General features: G+C 51.3%; 1 protein-coding gene across 4 annotated transcripts in view; it reads left to right on the top strand.

Annotated features, from left to right (window-relative positions):
* The first annotated feature begins 3,299 nt into the window (after positions 1-3,299).
* Positions 3,300-6,971, top strand: part of col16a1 (collagen, type XVI, alpha 1) — a 476,156-nt gene continuing 472,484 nt past the window's right edge. For 2 of the 4 annotated variants that reach the window (XM_038801946.1, XM_038801909.1), the window contains exon 1: positions 3,570-3,779. The gene's annotated coding sequence lies outside the window, so the exon portion shown is untranslated. Of the gene's footprint in view, positions 3,359-3,569; positions 3,780-6,971 lie in introns of those variants that run through there. The other 2 variants (XM_038801937.1, XM_038801918.1) reach the window with 2 other exon arrangements.

Below are 6,971 nucleotides of genomic sequence, written 5' to 3'. Positions count from 1 at the left end.
ATCCCTTTACATCATAAATGGTGCCAATCAGTCCAATAAATGAAGAATGCTTTGATGATGTAAATATTAATACGAATCCAATATAGCCTTAAAAAATATCCTACTTCACCTTTCATCTCCAATTATCGCGTTTGAGCGGGAAAAAAATTGCACGCCCTCAATATATTGAGCCCAGTTACTCACATCGAACGGTTCAATTTTTCCTGTGTCGGGCATCTCGGTTGCTGGAGCAAAAGGCCTCCTTGGGCCTAGACAAAGTGGTTCAGTGGTGCTGTACACGGTGCTGGCAGCAGCTCCACTTTAGCCTCATCACTAGTGTAAAATCCAATGAAGAGAGACACACAGGAACACACAGTAGGATGTAAAAAGAACACAGATTTATTCGATATACACAGTTAACTCACTTCCTCACCGAAGGGTTACCCTCCCCGACCTGCACCCTGATCAGGGTTTAAATACAATGAGATTCCCTCTTATTAAGGGGAAACCCTGCCCCATTTTACTGGGGAAGTTCATATTCCATGATAGTCACGAGTAACCGGATGGAGCATCACCCGTGACCTCCGGAGGGGTCGTAACACTTTGCTTAAAGAGGAATTTATGAACTTCTCTCCTGAATGCTGTGACTCTGACTTTAAGATTATGTAGCCATGCCTTGTCCATCAGCAGAGAAGTGGAAATGAACCTTAAATATGGACACAAGAATAGACCTCAGGCTGGGATTCTGACAGGCTGTTTCAATGGTCGTCCATCCTCCATGGGCTTGGTCAACTGGACACAACCTTGATGTCTAATGGATCCTTCCTGGCAGATGCGGTGGTCTGGCAATTGTGCTTACATATTCCCTCCCTCCATCTTTTATCCTTGAAATCTGAGTTTTCACCACTATCCTTGACTTGACAATGTGGGCAACTGAAACTGTTAAGGGTTAAGTTCTGCTGGCCAATTAGTTTGACAAACATGAGTCTCAGGAATGTTAGAGGAAACAATTACTCTCCGAATCAGGAATATGCAAGACTAAGAGGCACCATTCTTACTCAGGCTGCATCATTCCGAGATCTCATTGCTGTCAGCCCTTTATACTTATGACTCCTGGACATCCGCTCCATGAATTTGAAATGCTTGCACATCTCCCTGCAATAGCCCCCACACACCTACTAAGCTGGCCACCGTCTTTCCTTCTGTTTTGGGGTCTCATTCAATCAGTCCCTTCAGCTGGCCTCCTTCAGTCTCATCACATCCTTCTCCCACCTCATGAGCCCTGCACCCACAGGTACCACATACCCCAATGGCACCAACAGCTGAATAATTCAGTGCTCATTTTCATTTCCCATTTCCTGACATTACATTAATGGTGTTCAGATACATTAACGGCATTCAAAAGGCATCTCGACAAATACATGGATAGGATAGGTATAGAGGGATAGGGCACTGGGAAATTCTGAGGGTTTGGGCCAAGGTTGGTATCATGACCGGTACAGGCTTGGAGGGCTGAAGGGCCTGTTCCTGTGCTGTATTGTTCTTTGACAACCAAGCTCGCAGACTGACGCATGGCTTTGAAATCTTAAAAAAAGATACACAGCCTGCAGACTTCAGGAAAACTAACACCAGCCACGATCCCCATCCCGTAGGAGCCCCCCCAACCCCAACACCATAGAACTGCACCGCCCCGGGACTGCCCAGCTCCCTTGTACACCCTGGTACGAGGTTGAGGGGGGGGGGGGGGGTCTCACCTCCTTCATCCCTCTCCGAGGTCATGGTGTGTGGATCCCGTTTTTAGAAGAAGATTCAACATTAAACTCACTAATCAGATTAAAATTTATTCAAATTCATTCAAATCAGGCTCTCACCATTTTAATCATAGAATTTACAGTGCACAAAGAGGTCATTCGGCCCATCGAGTCTGCACCGGTCCTTGGAAAGAGCACACCACTTAAGCCCATGCCTCCATCCTATCCTTGTAACCCAGTAACCCCACCGAACCTTTTTAGACACTAAGGGCAGTTGATCATGGCCAATGCACCGAACCTGGACATCTTTCGACTGTGGGAGGAAACAGGAGCACCCGGAGGAAACCCACGCAGATACGGGGAGAACGTGCAGACTCCGCAGAGACACTGGCCCATGCCAGAAATCGAATCTGGGACCATGGTGCTGTGAAGCAACAGTGCCAACCATTGTTCTACCGTGCCGCCCTTCTGGGCCTGGCCCAGATCGTATCATGGGGGAGGGCCTGGGGACATCGTGATCCAAAATCACATCGATCAAATCCGTATTTTGGTCTCTTGCGATATTTCCCAGCTGTTACAGGATTTGCAAAATCGTGCTCGTCTTTGTTCACGCCCACCACCACACTCAGTTCAGCTCAGGGAAAATTCCACCTTTCGGGAATATCCCGAAATTAATTTGTTCAGGGCTAGATGGACAATGTGCTGGACATGGGGAAGATGCCTAAGGGGAAGATGCCTACAAAGTGTAGTCAATGAAGCGAGTCTGAAAGAGGCTTTTGGAGTTGGGCGGGGGGTGGGGTGCAGGGGCAGGAGGGGATAGCCAGCCAGGCAAAAAAATATGGCAAGTGTGCTGGAGGGCAGGGGCACTGAGGTTAAATGCCATCGTTAGCCAGAGCTCTAGTTGTGAGTAAAGGGATGGAGAAGATTGTGGAAGTGGACTGCAAGGAAGCCACCTCTAAAACAAAGCTGTTTGCAGCCAGGGGACATGTTCTGTGTCAGACAGACTACAATGGAATAACAGCTGGATGGAATTTCTGTTAAGCTAGTGTCTCCAGTTGAGAGTTTTCCAGGTGGCAGGATCTTTGGATATTTAGATTGAATTGGTTGGCAGCCATTTCCATCACATTCATGGTGCCATGTAAAGATTGCATGAGGTTAGTCCTGGGGGTCACCTCTGGTGGACATGAGGTTAGACCTGGGGGTCACCTCTGGTGGGCATGAGGTTATTCCTGGGGGTCACCTCTGGTGGGCATGAGGTTATTCCTGGGGGTCACCTCTGGTGGACATGAGGTTAGACCTGGGGGTCACCTCTGGTGGACGTGAGGTTAGTCCTGGGGGTCACCTGTGGTGGACATGAGGCTGGCTGGAGTGGTCAAGCAATTTGGACAATGGAGACCTCAGTATTGGTAAGCAGTGAGGAGGTGTCCATGTCTCTTCCCTACCCCACCCCAAAGACCATATCACTGCAATATCCCACTGCCTGCACTGATTCAGTTAAAAGGCACCCCGCCTCCAGAACATTTCTGTTTTACAATGTCCCGCCAACTCAATCTTTAAACCAGATGTGAATCTCAACTCGCCATCGATCGTCAGTCAATACATCCACGTCTGGCTCAACAGCAAAAGAAGTTTGTGGAATCGCTCGGATTTTTTTCCATTTGTTTTTTTTTGTTATTAATATTTGTTGCTGGATTCGCTTCGAGCTGAAGCGGTTCACATTCCTGCATGACCCCTTTCCTCTGTCATTCGGGACCCTTCTTGAATTGAACTCGGGCTCCTGTCTGGACAAGTCTGAGAGTGGGGGGCGGGGGGAGAGAGGAAAGTGGGGGTGGGCTCGGGAAAGTCTCCTCCAGCAAGGAGCCCAGCTGATTCTGAGGAACACAGTGTGAGGACAGCAGGAACCTCAACCCAGCCACACTCACACCGAATGGTTACAGGCAACTCGCTCCGTCTGTGTGAGTGAGAGATCCCAGACATACCTTAAGCCCACCCCCACCAGACAACTAACTGAGGAAGATTGGCCACATTCTCGCTTGCACTCAAAGTAAGGTAGGAAACTTATCTCTTTGTAAACTGCTCCGTGTATTTTGCAGAGGAATCTACTCAACAGAGTTTTCAGAGCCTGGGGTTGTGCTTTGGGAGTGACAAGGATTCTTCGTCAATCCAGCTGTTGTATTTTACTCCCCATTCTGCTGATTTATTTTTCCTTTGTAAAGGGAGCGGGATTGTTCCCGGGAATAACACTGTACTGGAGTCCCAGGAATGTGAGAACAGAGGTCTCAGTACACAGAGTGATGGAGAACTGCAAGGGAGAGGGGGAAGAGCGTGGGAAGGGGGGGGGGGGGGGGTAGGGGAAGGGGGGGGGGGTAGGGGAAGCGGGTGTGGTGAGAGGGGTGTGGGGAGAGGGGATAGGGGTGGGGGGAGAGTGGATAGGGGGGTAGGGGAGGGGGTAGGGAGGGTGGGGAGAGAGGGGGTAGGGGAGGGTGGGGAGAGAGGGGGTAGGGGAGGGTGGGGAGAGAGGGGGTAGGGGAGGGTGGGGAGAGAGGGGGTAGGGGAGGGTGGGGAGAGAGGGGGTAGGGGAGGGTGGGGAGAGAGGGGGTAGGGGAGGGTGGGGAGAGGGGGTAGGGGAGGGTGGGGAGAGAGGGGGTAGGGGAGGGTGGGGCGAGAGGGGGGAGGGTGGGGCGAGAGGGAGTAGGGGAGGGTGGGGCGAGAGGGGGTAGGGGAGGGTGGGGGAGAGGGGGTGGAGGAGGTGGGGTTAGGGGAGAGGGAGAGGGGGTGGAGGAGGTGGGGTTAGGGGAGAGGGGGAGGGGAGGGGAGGGGCTGGTAGGGTAGTGGTAGGGGAGGAGGGGGTTGGGGTGTCTGGGTGGAGGGGATGGGGAGTAGGGGATGGGGCAGGGGGGGATGTAGTGGAGGGAGGGAGGGGGTAGGGCAGTGGTGGAGGGGATGGGGTGGAGAGGTGAGGGTGAGGGGGGTTGGAGGCGATGGAGGAGGTGGGGTGAGGGTGAGGGGCGGTGGAGGAGGTGGGGTGAGGGGGAGGGGGATGGAGGAGGTGTGGGGGAGGGGGTGGAGGAGAGGGGGGATGGGATTGAGCAGGAGGGGGTGAGGGGGTGGAGGAGGGGGATGAGGGATGGTGGAGGAGGAGGGGGTGAGCGGGTGGTGCAGGAGGGGTGAGGGGGAGGAATGTAAGAGGATGGGAATAGGGAGGAAGTGGATAGGTGGGGAGAGAGAGGGGTGAGGGGAGCAGGTAGGAAGGTGGGGGTAGAGGGGGAAGGAAGGGATGGTGGAGAGAGTTCATAGAATCAGAGAATTTACAGTGCAGAAGGAGGCCATTGGCGGAGAGAAAATGGATAGATTGTTGAACCAGTGATGGTTGGGGAAGGGTGTCATCATTTATACCGATCCTGAATGTGTCAATATTTATGCAGTGCACTGCGAGTGTGTCAGTATTTACACAGAGACCTGCGAGTGTGTCAGTATTTACACAGGGACCTGGAAGTGTGTCAATATTTGTTTATTCCCTGGGTGTGTGTCACTATTTGTGATGATTCACCAGATTGTTTCACGAGTTCTACCTTGGGTTTATGTCAGTATTTATATAGAGCCCAGAGGATTAGGTCAATATTTGCAAGCAAGTCCCCTGGACTCATAAAATGCGACAATGGAGAAGGCCTATGTCTGCACCAGCTCTTTTGAACTGATTTACTTGATGAATTGTGCTGCCCTTGCTCTTTCACTTTGCCTTGTTCATTGTTCAATATTTACTCAATTCCCTGTTGAAGTTAAGGAGCCAGACATACTGGCAGTGAATTCCAGGGGACCCCAAACCAGAGGAAAAATAGTCTCCTCATCTCCCTTCTGATTTTTTTCTCAATTGTCTTAGATCTGTATCCTCTGGTTACCAACCGTTAGATCAATGGAAAGTATTTCTCCCTGGTTATTTGATTAAAAACTCTTCATAATTTTGAATACCTCTCTCAAAGCTTCTTCAGTCTATCCACACAGCCGAAACCTCTCACCCAAGTATCGTTCCAGTAAATCTCCTCTGCGCCCTCTCAATGTACTTGATATCCTTCCTAAAATGTGGTCGAGGGAATTGGAGACAGTTCTCCATCTGGAGTCTAACCAGCAAAAGGTTTAACTTAACTTCCTTGCTTCCATACTCGATTCCTTTATCATTAACAACGTTAGCAATTTATGCTGGCTCTTTCTAAGATTGTATACTCTCAGGTCTTTCTGTTTCTGCATCCCCTTTAATATTCCACTATTTAGTTCATATTGCCTGGTTGCCCTTTATTAATCCATGTTTTCCAAGTGACCATTCATTTTCCCCATATGTATTGGGCTGGATTCTCCGTTTTGGAAACAAAGTCCCCATGCGTGCGTGAAAATGCCAGGAAAACTGGAGTCAAAAGGCCACCGATTTCCCCGTTTTGCTGGGGGCTAGCAGGAGCCGGTGTATAGCTCGCAGCTGAGCCCCCAGCACTTCCGGTACAGAGGTCGTGCATGCGCACGGCAGCGGCCTGCAGAGGCCACGCCGTGCTCCATGGCGGCCTGAGCCCGTGGACCTGGACCGCCAAAGTAGTGCCACCCTCCAACTGCTCGCGCGCCCTGGACTGCCCACCCACATTGCCCCCAGCCCCGAATGAAGCCCCCCTTGTCCGCCGATCGGACTGAGTCTGCAGCCGCCACACGAGGATCCCAGACGATGTGAGCACACATAACCCACACTGTCGGGAATTCAGCCGGTCGGCAACGGAGCATTGTGGTTCGAGCCACAGGCGGTGGATACTCGTTGCGGCGTACTCCTAGAATACGCCTCTTTTCAGGGAGTGGAGGATTAAGAAACCGACCCGCACCCAATTTCAGCGCCAAAATGGATCCCCGCCCCGTCACCGAACGCGATTTTGGCGTCGGGGAGCAGTAACCAGCCCATTATCTCTGAAGGTTTCTCCACTAAGAACATGAAGCTGGGCAGCACAGTGGACAGTGAGTTAGCCCTGCTGCCTCATGGCGCTGAGGTCCCAGGTTCGATCCTGGCTCTGGGTCACTGTCCACGAGGAGTTTGCACATTCTCCACGTGTTTGCGTGGGTTTCAACCCCACAGCCCAAAGATGTGCAGGTTAGGTGGATTGGCCACGCTAAATTCCCCCTTGATTGGTAAAAATGAATTGGGTACGCTAAATTAAAAAAAAAAGAACATGAGGCTGATTGGAGTTTAAAAAAATATATTTTTATTCTCCT

The sequence above is a fragment of the Scyliorhinus canicula genome, chromosome 1 (genome assembly GCF_902713615.1).
Source record: "Scyliorhinus canicula chromosome 1, sScyCan1.1, whole genome shotgun sequence".
Taxonomy (NCBI): Eukaryota; Metazoa; Chordata; class Chondrichthyes; order Carcharhiniformes; family Scyliorhinidae; genus Scyliorhinus; species Scyliorhinus canicula.
This window is presented reverse-complemented; position numbering and strand designations above follow the sequence as displayed.